Source organism: Kogia breviceps, chromosome 18 (genome assembly GCF_026419965.1).
Source record: "Kogia breviceps isolate mKogBre1 chromosome 18, mKogBre1 haplotype 1, whole genome shotgun sequence".
In the NCBI taxonomy this organism is placed as follows: domain Eukaryota; kingdom Metazoa; phylum Chordata; class Mammalia; order Artiodactyla; family Physeteridae; genus Kogia; species Kogia breviceps.
Genome location: NC_081327.1, coordinates 47,706,171 through 47,722,361, shown reverse-complemented (window position 1 = coordinate 47,722,361; position 16,191 = coordinate 47,706,171). Strand labels below are relative to the sequence as shown.

The 16,191-nt window shown below is 42.3% G+C and overlaps 1 long non-coding RNA gene across 3 annotated transcripts in view; it reads left to right on the top strand.

The window, feature by feature from the left end:
• The first annotated feature begins 7,111 nt into the window (after positions 1-7,111).
• Positions 7,112-16,191, top strand: part of LOC136793099 (uncharacterized) — a 165,726-nt gene continuing 156,646 nt past the window's right edge. For all 3 annotated transcript variants that reach the window (XR_010837905.1, XR_010837903.1, XR_010837904.1), the window contains exon 1: positions 7,112-7,194. This is a non-coding gene — a long non-coding RNA (uncharacterized lncRNA). The remainder of the gene's footprint in view (positions 7,195-16,191) is intronic.

The window sequence follows — 16,191 nt, the reverse complement described above, 5'->3', positions numbered from 1 at the left end:
CAGTAAACAAGTGAACAAATAAAAATTTAAATTGTATATTATAATACAATTACACACGTTGAGTGCTATGGTAGAGAATAATTTCGTTGGGCTCCTATTCAGAAATTGCAGTTATAGAAGATCTCTCAGAGAATTTATTTAAACAAGGACTCAGTGATATGACCAGTCCACCGTGTGAAAATTTGGTGATATCATTCTACAGAAAGGAAGTAACATGAGCTGAAGTGTGGAGTTGGACAAAACTGAGAATAACTGGAAAATGCAAAGGGAGTCAGTGTGCTGGGAGAAGGCAGAACTGAAGTCAGGAAATAATCAGTTTGGATTATTTAAGGCCTTGTAAATCACCGTAAGGTGTTTGCTATATATATAATTAATGGGTCAATATTTTAATTCTGTTTCTTTACTAACTGTTGTTACCTCTATTCAATATAAATGATTGAATAGATACAATTTTTGAATGAAATATTTATATTACTCTATATACATTAATAGATATCTACTTTCATTCTGAAAACAATTTCAGACCATCCAGTGGAAGACTATAGGGCTGACATGAGAAGGAAATGATAATGACTTTGAAATGACATAGACTAAGGTTAAGTTGCAGAAGCAGATTTAGAACTCAGTTCTAAACATTGATGTTTAATCTTTAATATGATTCTGTGAAGCATCAATGGATTGAAAAATAAATCCTGGATGTATCGATGTATCACGATAAAAGGTGACAAAACACACTGTATGACAAGCAGGATTCAGGAATGGATAATGTAATGAAGGTGGAACAGTTTTCTTGTTTGGTTGTCTATACTTCCTAAAGAAGATGGAAATGAGTAGGAACTTAAAATATCATGAGATGCGGTAACCCATATGTGTGTCAAGAAGGTTAAAATTAAGAGCTGGACCAAAACTGTCCCCAGTTATGTGGAGCATTTCCTTGACTACAGTAGCTGGCGAAAGGCATGCAGGGTAGGTCAATATTGTGGGTAAAGTTGTCACCTAAAGCATTTTCCTATATTGGTGTGTCTGCCCTACCTTCCACCTCACATTGAGGTTGAAATGTATTTTTCTCTTTACCCGTTATCCCTTCATGTATTCCAGTCTTTCAGGTTCGTCCCTGTTTTTTGTTTTTCTTTTTTGACAGTGCTGTCTAATATATCCCCTTCACAGAGTAATTCACTATTTTTTTAAAAAAGATAATTGCTAGAACACCTACTATGCAAGACATACAATAAAGATACTGCCTTTCCTGTCCAAATAGTGAAACCGGATCAGTAGAAAGAAGTATTTACATTAGTAACTACACATTCAGGAAAAAAAAGTTGTGGGTGGTGCTACAGAAATTAAAAACAGCTGCGGAGGGAACTCAGAAGAGAAAGCGCAACATTTAGTTGGGAGGGCGGATGAACCCAGTGACAGAAGCGGCGGAACTTGAAGTGAAACTTGCAGAGTGGGCGTTATTGTGCAGGTCGGGGAAGGAGGTCCGGGTGAAGGAATAGGGTGAGCGGAGGGGAGGCGGGCACGCGCGCATCCTCGGGAGAACTGGGTGATGCCGGCCGACGGCTGGTTTGATTGGACACAAGCCAGAATTCTCCAGCTCGCTCACCTACTTGGTTCATCCTGCTTGGCACCAAGTGACTTTTGCTTATTATCAGAAATAACCCACCTAGTAAGGTAAAACTATGTATCCCGATATGGCTCATTTCTGATTGTTTTCCTGTGCGAGCCAGGTTCCCTGTGATTCGCGCTCTTGTGTAGTTCACTCCCACGTTGCACCAGCCTTGGTCTCCGGGTACATGTGACACAGGAGACAGGATGGAAAGCAGCTTCTGAGGTGAGGGCATAGGATACTGCTGCTTCTGGCTTGGTGGTTTGCTGGTTCCCTCTTGGGTCGCTTGCTCAAGGGAAAGTCAGCTGCCATGTGATGAGTAGCCCTCTGGAGCGGTCTGCACGGCGCGGAACTGAGGCCTGCAGCCAGCAGTCACCTGGGTGGTCTTTGTAGGAGATCCCGAGACCCCAGTGAAACCTTCGGACGAGCGAGTCCTGGCCGCCTTCTTGAGGGCAACCCCGTGGGAAACCCTGAGCCAGGATCACCAGCTAAAGCGCTTCTGGATTCTCATCCTCAGAAACTGTTGGTGAATGGTTTTTGTATTAAGCTGCTGGGTTTCGGGGTAATTTTGTTAAGCGTCATCAGTAGATAACTAACACTTTTCCCAACACCTAGAATAATGTCTTTAAAAAAATTTTAGTTCGGGCTTCCTTGGTGGCGCAGTGGTTGAGAGTCTGCCTGCCGATGCAAGGGACACGGGTTCGTGCCCCGGTCCGGGAGGATCCCACATGCTGCGGAGCGGCTGGGCCCGTGAGCCATGGCCGCTGGGCCTGCGCGTCTGGAGCCTGTGCTCCGCGACGGGAGAGGCCACAACAGTGAGAGGCCGGCGTACCGCAAAAAAAAAAAGAAAAAAAAAAAAAAATTTTAGTTCTAAGTGTATATAATTTTTATATAGAACTCAAATTATGTTTGAAGAACTTTTAAAAATATTAATTTGCAGCTATTCAATGTACTATTGACTTATTCTCTTCTCAAGTTAGTCCCTGACATCTAAATATCAATATGTTGGCTGCAGGTTAAGATTTAATTTTCAGCAGCTAGCTCCATTCCATATGAAAGGCTATGATTCTATTTTTTTTTTTTTTACTATATATGACTTTTATTTTGGTCTCCAGAAGCAAATTAGAAAAAAATTTTCACACAAGTGTTGATTCTTCAATGCAAAATTCATAGATAAACATGTAAACATAACCAGGAGACTTAATTTAAAAAATTTTATCTTTAGTTTTTATTACATTTAAAAGCTCCTTGTCATGAGGATATCTGATTTAAGAACTTAACATTTGTACAGGATCACAGTGAAATGGAGGCTTGAGGTATTATTCTGCGTAAGTCTTGATCAATCCTTTAATTTTTAAAAAGGCATTATCTTCTGAGAGTTTAAGGTTCACAGCAAAACTGAGGGGAAGGTACAGAGATTTTCCATATACCTCCACCCCCATGCATGCATAGCCTTCGCCATTATCAACATCCACCCATTAGATGGTATATTTGTCTTAATTGATGAGCCTATATTGACACATCATAATTCTCCAAATACGTAATTGACATGAAGGTTCGTTCTTGGTGTTGTACAGTCTGTGGGTTTGGAGAAGTGTGTAAGGACATGTTTCTGTCATTATGGTATCATACAGAGTATTTTCACTACCCTGTTAATCCTCTGTGCTCTGCCTCTTCATCCTTTCCCCACCCCCAACTCCTACAACCAGTGATGTCTCTCCTGTCTCCATAGTTTTGCCCTCGCCAGAATGCCATATAGTTGGAATCATACAGTAGGTAGCATTCTCAGATTGGCTTCTTTCACTTAAGACTCGTGATACGTCGCATTTTGTTTAGTGCTGAACAATGTTCTGTTGTCTAGACACGGTTTATTTATCCACATCTACTGAAGGACATCTTGGTTATTTCCAAGTCTTGACCATTATGGATAAAGCTGCTGTGAACATCCTTGTGCAGGTTTTTGTGTGGTCTTAAGTTTTCAACTCCTTTGGCGGAAGACCAAGAAGTGTGATGGTTGGATTGGATTGTAAGTGTATGTTCAGTTGTGTAAGAAGCTGCCAAACTGTCTTCCTAAGCGGCTGTACCAGTTCATACTCCCATCGGCGATGAATGAGCATTCCTGTTGCTTCAATCCTCACTAGCGTCTGCTGTTGTCACTGTTCCGGATTTTCACCATTATAATAGACGTGTAGCTGTATTTTGTTGTTCTTGTAGTTTGCATTTCCCTGATTACATATAGTGTGGAACTCCTTTTTATATGCTTATTGGCCATCTGTATGTCGTCTTTGGTGAGTTGTCTGTTCTGGTCTTTGGCCCATTTTTTAAAGCACATTAAGTTTTAAGAGTTCGTTGTGTAGTTTGGATAACAGTCTTTTATCAGCTGTATCTCTGATAAATATTTTCTCCTAGTCTGTGGCTTGTCCTCTCATTCTTTTGACATTGTCACAGAGCAGACATTTTTAACTTTTTTTTTTTTTTTTTTTTTTTTTTTTTTTTTGCGGTATGCGGGCCTCTCACTGTTGTGGCCTCTCCCGTTGCGGAGCACAGGCTCCGGACGCACAGGCTCAGCGGCCATGGCTCACGGGCTTAGTTGCTCCGCGGCATGTGGGATCTTCCCGGACCAGGGCACGAACCCGTGTCTCCTGCATCGGCAGGCGGATTCTCAACCACTGCGCCACCAGGGAAGCCCTAGACATTTTTAACTTTAAGAAAGCCCAGCTTATCAGTTATTTCTTCCAACCCTTTCAGTATTGAAGTAATGGATACAAGTGTGTTTTTTATAAGTTACTCACATAACGTAATGCAGAAGACAGACCCTAAAGTGATCCTCAGTGATTTCCAACCTCTGATGTTCATGCCTTTGTGAAATCCCCACTCCTTGAGTGTAGGCGGGCCTGTGACGACCTTCTTACCAGTAGAACACAGCAAACGTGATGGGCTGGCATTCCTATGATTATATTAGGTTACATAAGACTCTGTCATATCCGACTGGAGCTACAGACTCCCCCTGTGAACCGGACGAAAAGAGTGACCATTTAGAGAAGCCCCGTGGAAAGATCTGCAGGAGGCTTCTGGGGCTCGTGGGCCTCCATGACCTTCAGTCACCTCCAGCCAGCAGCCTGCAGGGAGGCGGGCACTCACTTGTACAGCTATATTCTCTATTTCAAAATAAAGTTACTTCAAAACAAATAATTACATTGAGAAATCAGAACAAATCTTTTTTTTCCTGCCCTGAAACTGGATGACCATCATTTCTCTAACTTATTGGCACCTGTTGAATTATTTTCACGTGCAGCAAGACGAAAGGGAAGGGGGAGGCAGGACCATTTGCTCTTGGTGGTCACTCGTGCATTTTCTTGCAAACAGACGTGGTCCTGCGCGGTGATCAGTCCCCCTGTGGTAAATGCCTGGGCCCGCTTCAACGCGGGGCAGCCCGCTGGCTTCTGTTCTGCAGGGAGGATTGGCTGCCATCCGTGTATCAGTTTTCCTCCTGGAAAACTGGAGTTTAGCTCCAGTCTCAATATATGGGCATACGAAGAACGGCTGCATTTAACAAAGTCAGTACGTGTGATCATCTGATTCAGTACGATTTACACTGTGACGTGAACCTCAAACTTTTTTCAGTCTGTACCGGGTCATTCACTGACTTGTCCTGGCCCAAGTAGACAAGAAACAACTTCAGATGCTTCAGTCCACGTTCTCTGCTTTTGTGAAACATCCAACTTCAGTGTATCCTGAATGGAAAGACTGCTCTCATCTCTGTGACATCTCTCTAACAATATTCTGCATGTTTTCTTGTTATTTTCTGTCTACATATTTCCCTGTCGTGTGACACATCATATCCTTCAGGGCAGGAATATGTTTCCTTTTGCGTTCTCAGCCTAGAGTCTCACCCTTCTTTTTGCTTCTCCACCAATTATTCCATTGCTGTTGTCAGGTACGAATTTTTTTTTTTAAATGCATTGTTTCATTGGGTTCCCCTAATAACTTTATGTTTGAGGTAATATTATCTACAGTCTGCAGATGAGGAAACAGGCTAAACAGGTTGTTTAAAGCACTTGGCGTTGGAAAGGCAGTTGGAAAAGATTTTTGAAAAGGATAAGCAGAAAGGAAATGAAAGATAAGTTTTGTGTGTGTGTGGTTTTTTTTAAAAGCAAAGTGACTCAGCTATACATATATACTTTTTCATATTCTTTTCCATTATGGCTTGTCACAGGATATTAAATATAGTTCCCTGTGCTATATAGTAGGACCTTGTTGTTTATCCATCCTATATATAAAAGTTTGCCTCTGCTAATCCCAAATTCCCGTTCCTTCCCTCCCCTCCCCCTTGGCAACCACAAGTCTGTTCTTTATGTCTGTGAGTCTGTTTCTGTTTCATAGATATGTTCATTTGTGTCATATTTTAGGTTCCACATATAAGTGACGTCATATAGTATTTGTCTTTCTCTTTCTGACTTACTTCGCTTAGTATGATAATCTCTGGGTCCATCCATGTTGCTGCAAATGGCATTATTTAATTTTTTTTGGTGGCTGAGTAATATTCCATGGATGGTGTGTGTGTGTGTGTGTGTGTGTGTGTGTGTGTGTGTGTGTGTATGTATACACATCTTCTTTATCCATTCATCTGACAGTGGACATTTAGGTTGCTTCCATGCTTTGGCTATTGTAAATAGTCCTGCTGTGAACATAAAGGTGCATGTATCTTTTTGAATTATAGTTTTCTCTGGATATATGCCCAGGATTGGAATTACTAGATCATACAACAACTGTATTTTTAGTTTTTTGAGGAACCTCCATACTGTTTTCCATAGTGACTATAAGAGCTAGTAAATTGGTAAAAGATAAGTTATCTTTTTCTCTATTTTCTGTCTTAAAAATACAACACAGGAGAATTTTCATGGGAAATATTCAGTGAACAAAACCTGTTTAGGGCCCTGACCTAGGCTCTGACAAGATTACAGATATATTAAGTGTGATCTGATGATGAAGGAAGCGCATTGCTTCCCCAGATATCCCATAAGGACAGAAGTGTGGACTGAGGGGAACAAAGAGAGCTACTGGGCCTCACAGAAGGGATGGCCATCGATGGTGACAGGGGCCACATGCTGAGATTTGATAGGTTAGTGTAGTAGTAGTAGTATATATTTTCACAAGGCAGAGAGTGAGAAAAAAATTCTTCTGGACCAGGAAAACTAGGTTACTAATAATGGGAAAATGAGTACGTGTATTTGGGGCAGATTTAAACATTTGTTTAAAGTAAATAAAATAATGCAGAAATGAAGGCAAATCTCTGTGCCTTTCCCTCCTCTGGAAAGTCAGCCTCATGACCCTGATCTCCCCAGTCTGGAACCCAGCACCCTTTTCACACCAAGTATGTTAATTTGCTTCCATTGTTGAGCTGACTGAATACCCAGTTCCTCCCTGAATGAGACCAAATCTCCAAAGCTCTCCTCATCCTCTGAGTCCTTTTATTTTAGGGACATGCGTGCATGGTTCGTTTGGCTGCCGCATAGCCAAGTAGGGTTTGTATGTGCATTGATCCAAGCGTCCACCACAGGCCCCTCAGCACGGCGGGACCCTAGTGAGTGAGTGTCGCGAGCCCTGGAGGTGAGGTTGGGGCGGGGGGATGAGGTGGAGGTGGCTGAACTGGCGGCTCCTTCTTGGTGGGAGCAGGAAGGGATCGTTGAGAGCGCGGCCCGGAAGCGGAGCGCAGGAGACCAGGTTGTCTGTGTTTTGTCATCTCGTCACGGGCCCCCGCCGAACGGTCTCGCGAGAGGCGGCGCAGTCACGAGCGGAACCGCTGTTTGAAAAATTTAACGGAGCAGGAGACGGAAGGCGGAAGGATGGTGCTGGAATCGGGTCGAATCGTTTAGGAGGAGGCACCAGGGGCCTGACCCCGGCAGCAGGGATAGGAAGAAAGAGATGACAGTACTGAGATCTAAGGAACAGGGGGAGCAGTTCGATTCTAATTCCTTCTCGGAGACGCTCTGGAGTGTGAAAATTGAGTCCCCGTGTTCCTTTGAGTGTTGGCCCCCCAAAGGAGCGCCCTGTTGCCGTCGCGGGGGGCGGGGCGCGTTGGGTTGGTTTTTGGTGCCGCGCCACCGGTCTGGAGGAGCCCAGCACCTGGCTCCGACCCCTGTTAGGGAGAGTGCAGCGTACCCACAGGGAGCTACCCAAGCTCTGCTCGGGCTGCCTGGGCTCCAGTCCTCACCTTCCCACCTGCACCTGCGAGTTCATGCGGACGCCCCCTGCTCCCCGATTCAGGTGCGCACGAGGCTAGCAGGACTGGGGCGCGGCGCGGCCTCCGTGGGGACTGAGATCTCTGTGAAGCCCCGAGCACAGTGTGTGACCCCCAGGGCGCGCCCGCTCGCTGGCGTGCAGGCTTCTCCAGGCGCGTGGCTCCTGGGCTCTGATCGCCGCATGCAGCGAGCAAACCAAGGAGTGCACGTCCTGCTCCATAGGGTCTGCCTGTGTGTATCATGTTCTTAACTACTGGGCTCGCAGTTATTTTTACAATGGGGCCTATTCAGCTTATTTTCTTAGGAGCAGAATTGGTATGCATTGCCCCTTTTCAGTGAACGAAATAGAAGATTCACCGTCGAACTGTCTTTTGAAGAAGAGGAAAATTTCCACGCAACGGAACTATAAATTTGGGTGAAATACACTCTGGAATTTACAATAGGTGGCAGACCGTGTTCTTAGTCTTTCTGAAGGTGTACAATTGTAGTTAAGTGCTTTGTTCTCAGTTTTAAAGAGCAAGGAGTTCATAAATAATACGCTTGAGTGGCAGTTTGCAAAGGCTCTAAAACCTCTCAGTGTAGTTTTCATTGTCAAAGATGTAATTCTTCTGAATGCTCATTATTCCCATGCATTTTAAAATATTTAAAAATACCCTACAGAGACTAAACAGAAGAAAATGATCTCTGAATTGCTTTTGAATAGAGCTGTGTGTGTCAATGAGAAGCCTACTATCTTTGGTTTGCTGTGACACATGCATCTTTTATCTAGATAGAATATTTCTTTAGAATATAATGTAGGGTTTTACAGTGAGATGTAAATAATGAAATTACTGCTTCCTAACTACATAATAAGTCAATTTTCAAAAATGTTAGGTTACACAGTACACGGGTGTGGGCGTGTGTGTGTATATATATGAATACATGTAGAGAGGGAGGAAAGGAAGGAGACTGTTTGCTTCATATCTGACAGCTATTTGCTCATTGAAAAATACCAATCATTAAGTGAGAGCATGATCTATTCAGTATCCTAAATTTTTCTGAATTAAAAATTTCACCAAGTATTTAAAAATGCTTACATGTATCTTTAGAACTATGCCACTCTTACGGTAAAAATGCAATAAATGTGCATCCGTTTTGGCCCCTTCCCACCAAAAACCAGCACAGATATTCTCATGAAAACTGCAACCACCTGAGGTAAATGTAATTCTTTGGGGCACCGCAGCACCAAATGATTGAGATTTTCAAGTCACTGACTCTTTCTGGCTATGCGGTGTCATCATCTTTTTTGTTCTTGTTCAGGCAGGTTTTGTATATGAAGAGTTTTCACGTTTAACAGGGTGATCAAAATCCTTGTTTTAGTGGCCACATGTTTAGCAGTCAGTAGTAGCAGCAAATAAATACATAAGCAAAGCAACCAAATTAAGGCATGGATAGAACAGTTGTTTCGCTAACTCAAAACCCCTGCCCCAGGAGTCCAGGCGGTAACTAAGGTTTGTTTCACTTAAGTTACCAAGAATCCCATTTTCCTCTGGGTTCTTCAAATCCCACAATCTCCCACACAAGCAATTGGACATCAGACTTTGAAAACACTAATCAGAGAGAAGAAACAATAAATTGTTTAACTTGTTTCTGCAGTTTAATGTAACTTACGTTTTGTCTTTGGGAAATTACACAAGGGGAAAAATGTGTTTTAGGTAACATTAACATATTAAGTTATCAAATTGCATGCCGTGAGAACCATTGGGATTTTGGCCTGGGAAGCAGCCAGTGTTCAGGTTCTGAACACAGTATTTGAGTCCCGACTTGGTCAGTAAGAAATTTACCGCATTCGTTTGCCCTCTCTTCATTTAATTAGGTTTCCTTGATGAGTGGAATGCTTGAGAAAATGGTTTGTGGATTTAAAATGCTATGCAAAGATTTATCACTCTTATTTTTTCCATGTTTTTCTCATTTTACATTGTTTTGCGGAGCCATTTTGTAAGCTCACCCTGAGTGTGATCCGTCATCATTTGAGATTTAAGTATCATATCAGTACTAGAATTACTAATAATGCATTGGTGTAGAGGTAAAAATTAATATTTCCGTCGAAGAGCAGGCATGTCTGAAAGTACAGCATGAGTCATCACTGTTTGCTGAGATTTTTTTCAGAAGCCATCTTAGAAGCTGCTGCTTTTCTTTTCACTCCTGTGATTCCATTTTTGTTTTGGTTTAAGGCAAATGACCACTTAGAGGATACACTGTATATACAGGAAAATGAAAAGGTGGCTGTACTACACTATCCTTAAAATCTTGAGAAAAGAAATGTCTTTGTCACACAACATCTTTCCCGTCAGAGCTACTGTTTGTAGTGGTTGCATGACAATTAATTTTATAGAACAAAACCGTGCAGTTGTCTTTCTCTCCTTGGACTTGCATCATCTAACTGACCTTGTTGCCTCCAAAATAATTGGACAGTTTGCTGTTGGCAATGAATGGCTGAAATGAGAACTGTGCACTTTTCTGATTTTCATCAGATTCTCAGCAAAAAACCTTTATCTTACTCCATTCTCATATTTTTTTCCTTTTGTCATCCAAAACAAAAACAACTCCTAGAATGAAAACTCTGTACTTTAAAGATTATAATCTTTCTCAACATAGTATCTAAAACTATCTAATTTCCTTAAATCATAATATACATATTTATATAATATAAACGTTTAAGATCTAGAAGGAGGAAAGGAGGATTGTGAAATAAATAGGACTCATCTCTGATGTCTCTGAAACCAGAGAAGCTGCTTTACTTGCTAATTCACACAGATAGGCTTCGTCTGGCTTCATCTGCTACTCTGTACCCCACAGAGAAGGGATGCAGTTACAGCAGCACAGAGATGATTATGTGATCCTTCCAAAGACCGAGAGCTGGGACGCGCTGTGGTGTGCAGCGTAAAGGGATGGGATTTTCTCCACACTGTAATAAGGTGTGAATGGTTTGTGACCTTTCCTCCTATTCCATAAAACCTCACGTTGAAAAAGGAGAGAGACAAAAAAAACAAAAAAAAAACAAAAAAACAACAAAAAAACAAAAAACAACAACAAAAAACAAACAAAACAAACAAACAAACAACAAAAAAAACCTCACGTTGAAACACTAAGGACACAGGAAAGTTGTATCCTTTAAAATTAAGTAGAATTTAATACACACTTCATACATATCTACTTATTTATAAATATTTTTTAAAATTAAAAAAAAGCAGAATTCCTCTTTCTCTAATTTTACTGGCTGGGTTTCACCTATGTTGATCATAAATTTATTCTCACTCAAAACATCATGGTAGCTCTGTGTGTGTGTGTGTGTGTGTGTGTGTGTCTGCGTGTCTGCGTCTGCCTCTGTCTCCCTCTCTGACTTGCAGGAGTTAGAAGCACATATGACACTGTAATCAGATAATTTCTCAGTGGCCTGGACAGGTACTGGCCCACGGCCCCCTGGGCTGCTTCTCTGCAAGTCCATTCACTGAGGTTATCGTGGGTTTCCTTTGTCAGCTGGGATGATTTGGGCTGTAGGTAAGACAATATCCTCACTACAGTAACGCCCAATGCAGTGAGAAGGTTGTTTTCTGCCGTAACGATTGTCAGAGGGGTGGCCGGCTTCAGGCTGGGCGGTGACGCCCTCACTGACGTCTTCGAGGACTTTGGTGCTTCCCGTGTCTCCCCTCTGTCTTTGCTTTTCCACGCAGCCTCCCTTCCTGTGTTGCGTGATGGCTACAGGGCTTCCAGGTGTCACGTAGAAAAGAGAAGAATGAGCAGAGAAGAAAGGAATATCCTCCCTTGCATCTTTTCAACTTAGGTTTGGATGACTCTTGCCAAAGTCAGCCCAGTGCAGCCCTTGCCCGTGGCATCTTGCACGGCCTCTCGGGGCACCTGAGAGACGGCATTTCACCTGCATGGTGTCAGCATCTGCCATCCCTGCTCTAAGCAGAAGGTTTGCAGCGTTTCTAAACAACTGTTGCCTTTTACCGTGGCAGCATTTGCCTGACCGCCTGCCTGGTTTGACGTTAAAACCTTACCTCCTCAGAAAAAATTTATTTTTGTTAGCGTTCTGGCAACAACGTTGTGTAGGTAGGGGGAAACTGATTTTTCCCGTAAACCCTGTGATTATATTTTAACTTCAAAGGGAAGTTGCAGATACATGGGTATAATAATTATAAGCAACAATCTTTGTGTTGCAGGCATGGATGACCGATGGATGCTAAAGTTAGGAATGCTCTTTGATCCTGAGGTGGAGTTCTTGCACGTGGTTTACATGTTTTACCCGGTTTGAGTGCTTCACAAGGGTCCCTACTTAAGTCTTGAGACTCATCCCTTCCTCTCCTCAGTATGGCAAACCTTACAACATGGATCTTACCTTGGTAGCTGCTCGGCACGCTCCTCTGTGTACAGTTTTGGCTCTGCGTGGACCATGCTCTTCCCATCTCTTGTTTCATGAACTTCTGCAATTCCTCAGATCCCAGCTGATGTGTCACTGCTTCTGGGAAGCTTTCCCTGGTTCCTCTAAGTTAGCTCCCTCTACTTTAGCTAACCCCGCTCTCTTCACTCTGCGGTAGAACTTCCTCCTTGATCAGCTCTGTTCCCCACCAGCCCTTAAGATGCATGCGGGCAAGGATCTAATATGTGTCGGGCACTTAGTTGACAGACGAGGAATAAAGTAAGGAAATGGTCCTACTCTTGGTCTTGTCTTATCCAGGATACTTCTTGCCCCACACCATTCCCACTTTAAGCCCCTCTTTTAGCATCTTCTTTCTTTCTTTTTTAAATATTTGTTTATTTCTTTGGCTGCGCTGGGTCTTAGTTGAGGCACGCATGCGGGATCTAGTTCCCTGACCAGGGATCGAACCCCGGTCCCCTGCACTGGGATCGTGGAGTCGTAACCGCTGGACCAGTAGGAAAGTGCCAGCATGTTCTGATAAGTGCCTTTTATTCTGTCTTAACAAGATATTTGCATTTTCGCAAGTTCCCTCCTGAGGACCAACGCCTTTAAGTAACATCCAGATTCATATGTTGGGAAATTCTTGGACTTGAGAGACTGTGTACTAAGGTGGGAAACATTGACCAGTCCACTCAAGCCATATCCCCTGGGTGGCTCGCTATTGGTAAGGTCACACCTGACACACTTTTTTATTCTCAAGTAAAACTTAAGAAGCAGAAGCAAATACATTTTCATAACTTCATACTGTCAATTAATCTACTAATTCCTTCAGTTCATTGAATAATTGCATGCTTAGAATAGAATCTCTTTGTGTTAAGCTACATATATGGAATTTGGAATACGAAGATGAAAAAAAAAAACGCCTGCAGACTTGGACCTTGGCCTTAAGATGTTAACAAGCTACTGCGATGATAAATACACAAAACAAAATTCCAATATAACCAAGTAATTGCTACGGTGGATCGCTGCATGAAGCAGAGGGGCAGCATATGGTAGGCACGTCTGTTAGGAGTCCAGGAGGAGGAAAGTTTGAATTCCATGCATATTAAGTTACAAAATCATCAACTGGTTAAGTTGGCTAAGTGTTGGAGGTCATCTGGTGTATCCCTCCTACCTCAAATTCACGCTTTTCTTAATTAATGAAAAAAATGTGTCTGGGGAGATTATTGATCTTCGCCTAAGATTGCTAAACAGTGTCAGAATCATAATTACGACCAAGATCGCATCCCCGAAAATCCAACTTAAAAAAAAAAACGTGAAGGGCACTTTCACGATCTTTAATTTGTCTTGGGAATTGTCTTTGCAAAAAACTGCCCAACTTTCAAAATCGTCCATTTGCGTTCATGGGAAAAAAAAATCGGGTGTTTGTGCAGTCAAGGACGATTGACTCTTCCTCTCCACCAGTCAGTTAATAGAGCAGAGAAACTGGCCTTAAGCACTGTGTAAAAGGAAAATGTTAGAATTTCAGCTCATTGTACCAGAGATACCTAGAAATCTCAGAAGAGGAGTTCAGGTAGTTTTCTTACGCTCGTCAGGGTGATTGATACCCATATAATTAGGAGGCTGGTTAGAAATTTCTTCTTGATTTTATATATATATATATATTATATATATATATATATATATAAAATCATGTAATGTGGAACATTAACATATAATTAAAAATTTTTTTCCTAATTAAAATGACGTTTTTATCCAAATCCTTTTACAGTTCATGAAACTGTGATGTCTAGAGAAAACAGGTTGGACAACAACAGCAGTCCTAGCAGGAGAAGTGGGGGTTGGATTGTGAAGCAGGCATGGCTGGTCTTGCACAGAGGCCCCATTCTGGGCTTGGGGCAGAGGGCCTAGAAGGGAAACCTCCCCTCCACCGTCTCTTATCTCTGGTTGAGTCGCTGTTAGAGCTGCAGATCTTGTGTGGGAAAGTCTCACCCTTTCTTTCTAACGTCATGTGTGGGGATCGAGAACTTGCCATTTGACTCTGCTTTGGTGCCTCTGAGAGCTCTCTGTAATGCGGACTCATTGGGGGAGGCTGTTGATAGTGTGGGTCACTGCAAAGGCTGTTTTTGTTTCCTGCTTATTTCCTGCTCTGTTGTTTGTTGATTGCCTTAAGGACCTGGCTGAATCAATCCGGGGAGGTCTATTCCCCCCACAGTCTGCATATGGTCTTACTTCCCTGCCCGGATTGCTTTACTTCCTTCTTGTTCTTGAGTCTGGCTACCTGGGTTTTCCTGGGTGGAGGAAGCCAGTGATCGCCCACTGTTGTGCTTAAGTACTCTTTGCCAGATAGGTGTTGTACCCTTTATCATTGGATGTGTCTGTGGCTTGGAGGATGCTGTCATAGTTCCGGGGGTTTACACTGTTTGGTGTATCTTCAACTAGAGTCTATTAATTTGGAAGGTCCCTGCTCCTGAGAGGGCACAGGTTTAGCCATACAGAGTCTTGCAGACTTCCAGGGACAAGTGCCATTTAATTCAGAAACCCGCTTTCTCGAAGTTCCCTCTGGGTCAGTAACTTATTTGCTCACTGTTAAGTCAGTATTTGTCCAGAATTTGTGTTTAAGCTCATTGTACTTATAAGGCCTTGCCCTGTGTTGAAAGAGTGTTTTTCCTTTTACTGTATGCCCCTAGGACAACTTCCAGAGTCAGAATTGTTTTTAAAATTAATTCTCAAGAGATAAATGATTGTTTCGCTGGGGGAGAGAGTGTATCAAGTTCCTGATTCTACCAGTTTGCTCGTAGGAATTTTTGAGAATCGAAAGAAATCATATATGAGAATATCTTAGCAATGCTTTGCCCATGGCCAATGCTCAGAAAAAAATGTTGTTTTCTTACTCTCTCTGCTAGAGAATCGGCTACTGTGGTTTTTAAGTTATGGTGATTATGGGTGCAATGAGTGAAAGATATATTGCAGAATTTATATGTGTTTATATTGAATATACATATATTTCATATAACTACATGTATTAATTATATATGTGAATATTATTTGTACCTGCATCTATATCGCTATAAAATCATAGCATGGAGAACAACGTTATAGCTTTTGTCTGTAGAATCCACATTATCATTCTTTGTTCCATTCCTCCCATGCCGTCCTGAAGGGCCAGGTCAGTAAGGCTATATACAATCTCTCTATAGAGCCTGTATATAGTTAAAATAGAAAAACATTTGCTGGGGGAAGTATCTATTTAATTACTACTGTTCTGAATATATTTATGTCTCTAACTCATGGTGAGCAAGACTGGATCTGATGGAAGTAGTATGGATTTACCTGCCATTCTGCAGTCATCTAGTACAGGGGCTCAGCCCTTGTCCTTGGAAGAGCGTACAAAACTCAAATCATGAGCATTATTTCTGAGAAAGAGCCCACTGAGTTCCCTTGCTTGACTCCTTTATCTTCTACCTCCTGGGTGGGTTTACCAGTGTTAAACTTCCAGCAAGACAACCTTATTGAATTTTGCTTTGCATTTTCCATGTATTGAAGGGAAGTTGTTTTGTTGGAATAAAAGCGGGACAACATTGGCTTCTTTATAAAGTCTTCGAAAGCCCCTCACGAATATATCCCAGGTGTACGGAGTGGGGATGTTACGGCACTAATGGATGACCTCAGCATCGACCACATACGTGGATGTACAATATCCATTTGGCAAAGGATTTTGTAGGAAGAGGGAAATTCCTAGACAGACTTCATTCAGCACAGTCCAACAAAGTGTCATCCCAGCAAAGTCCAACTCCTCGTATCCGTCACTCATTACATGCACGCATTCCTATCTCACTGCAGCAGAGAGTTTCACCAAGATACAGAAGATGTGACACAGGAATAAGTAGGAAGATATCCAGTGATGGGGTTTGTGTAGGGTAGACAGACTATCAGTTAAC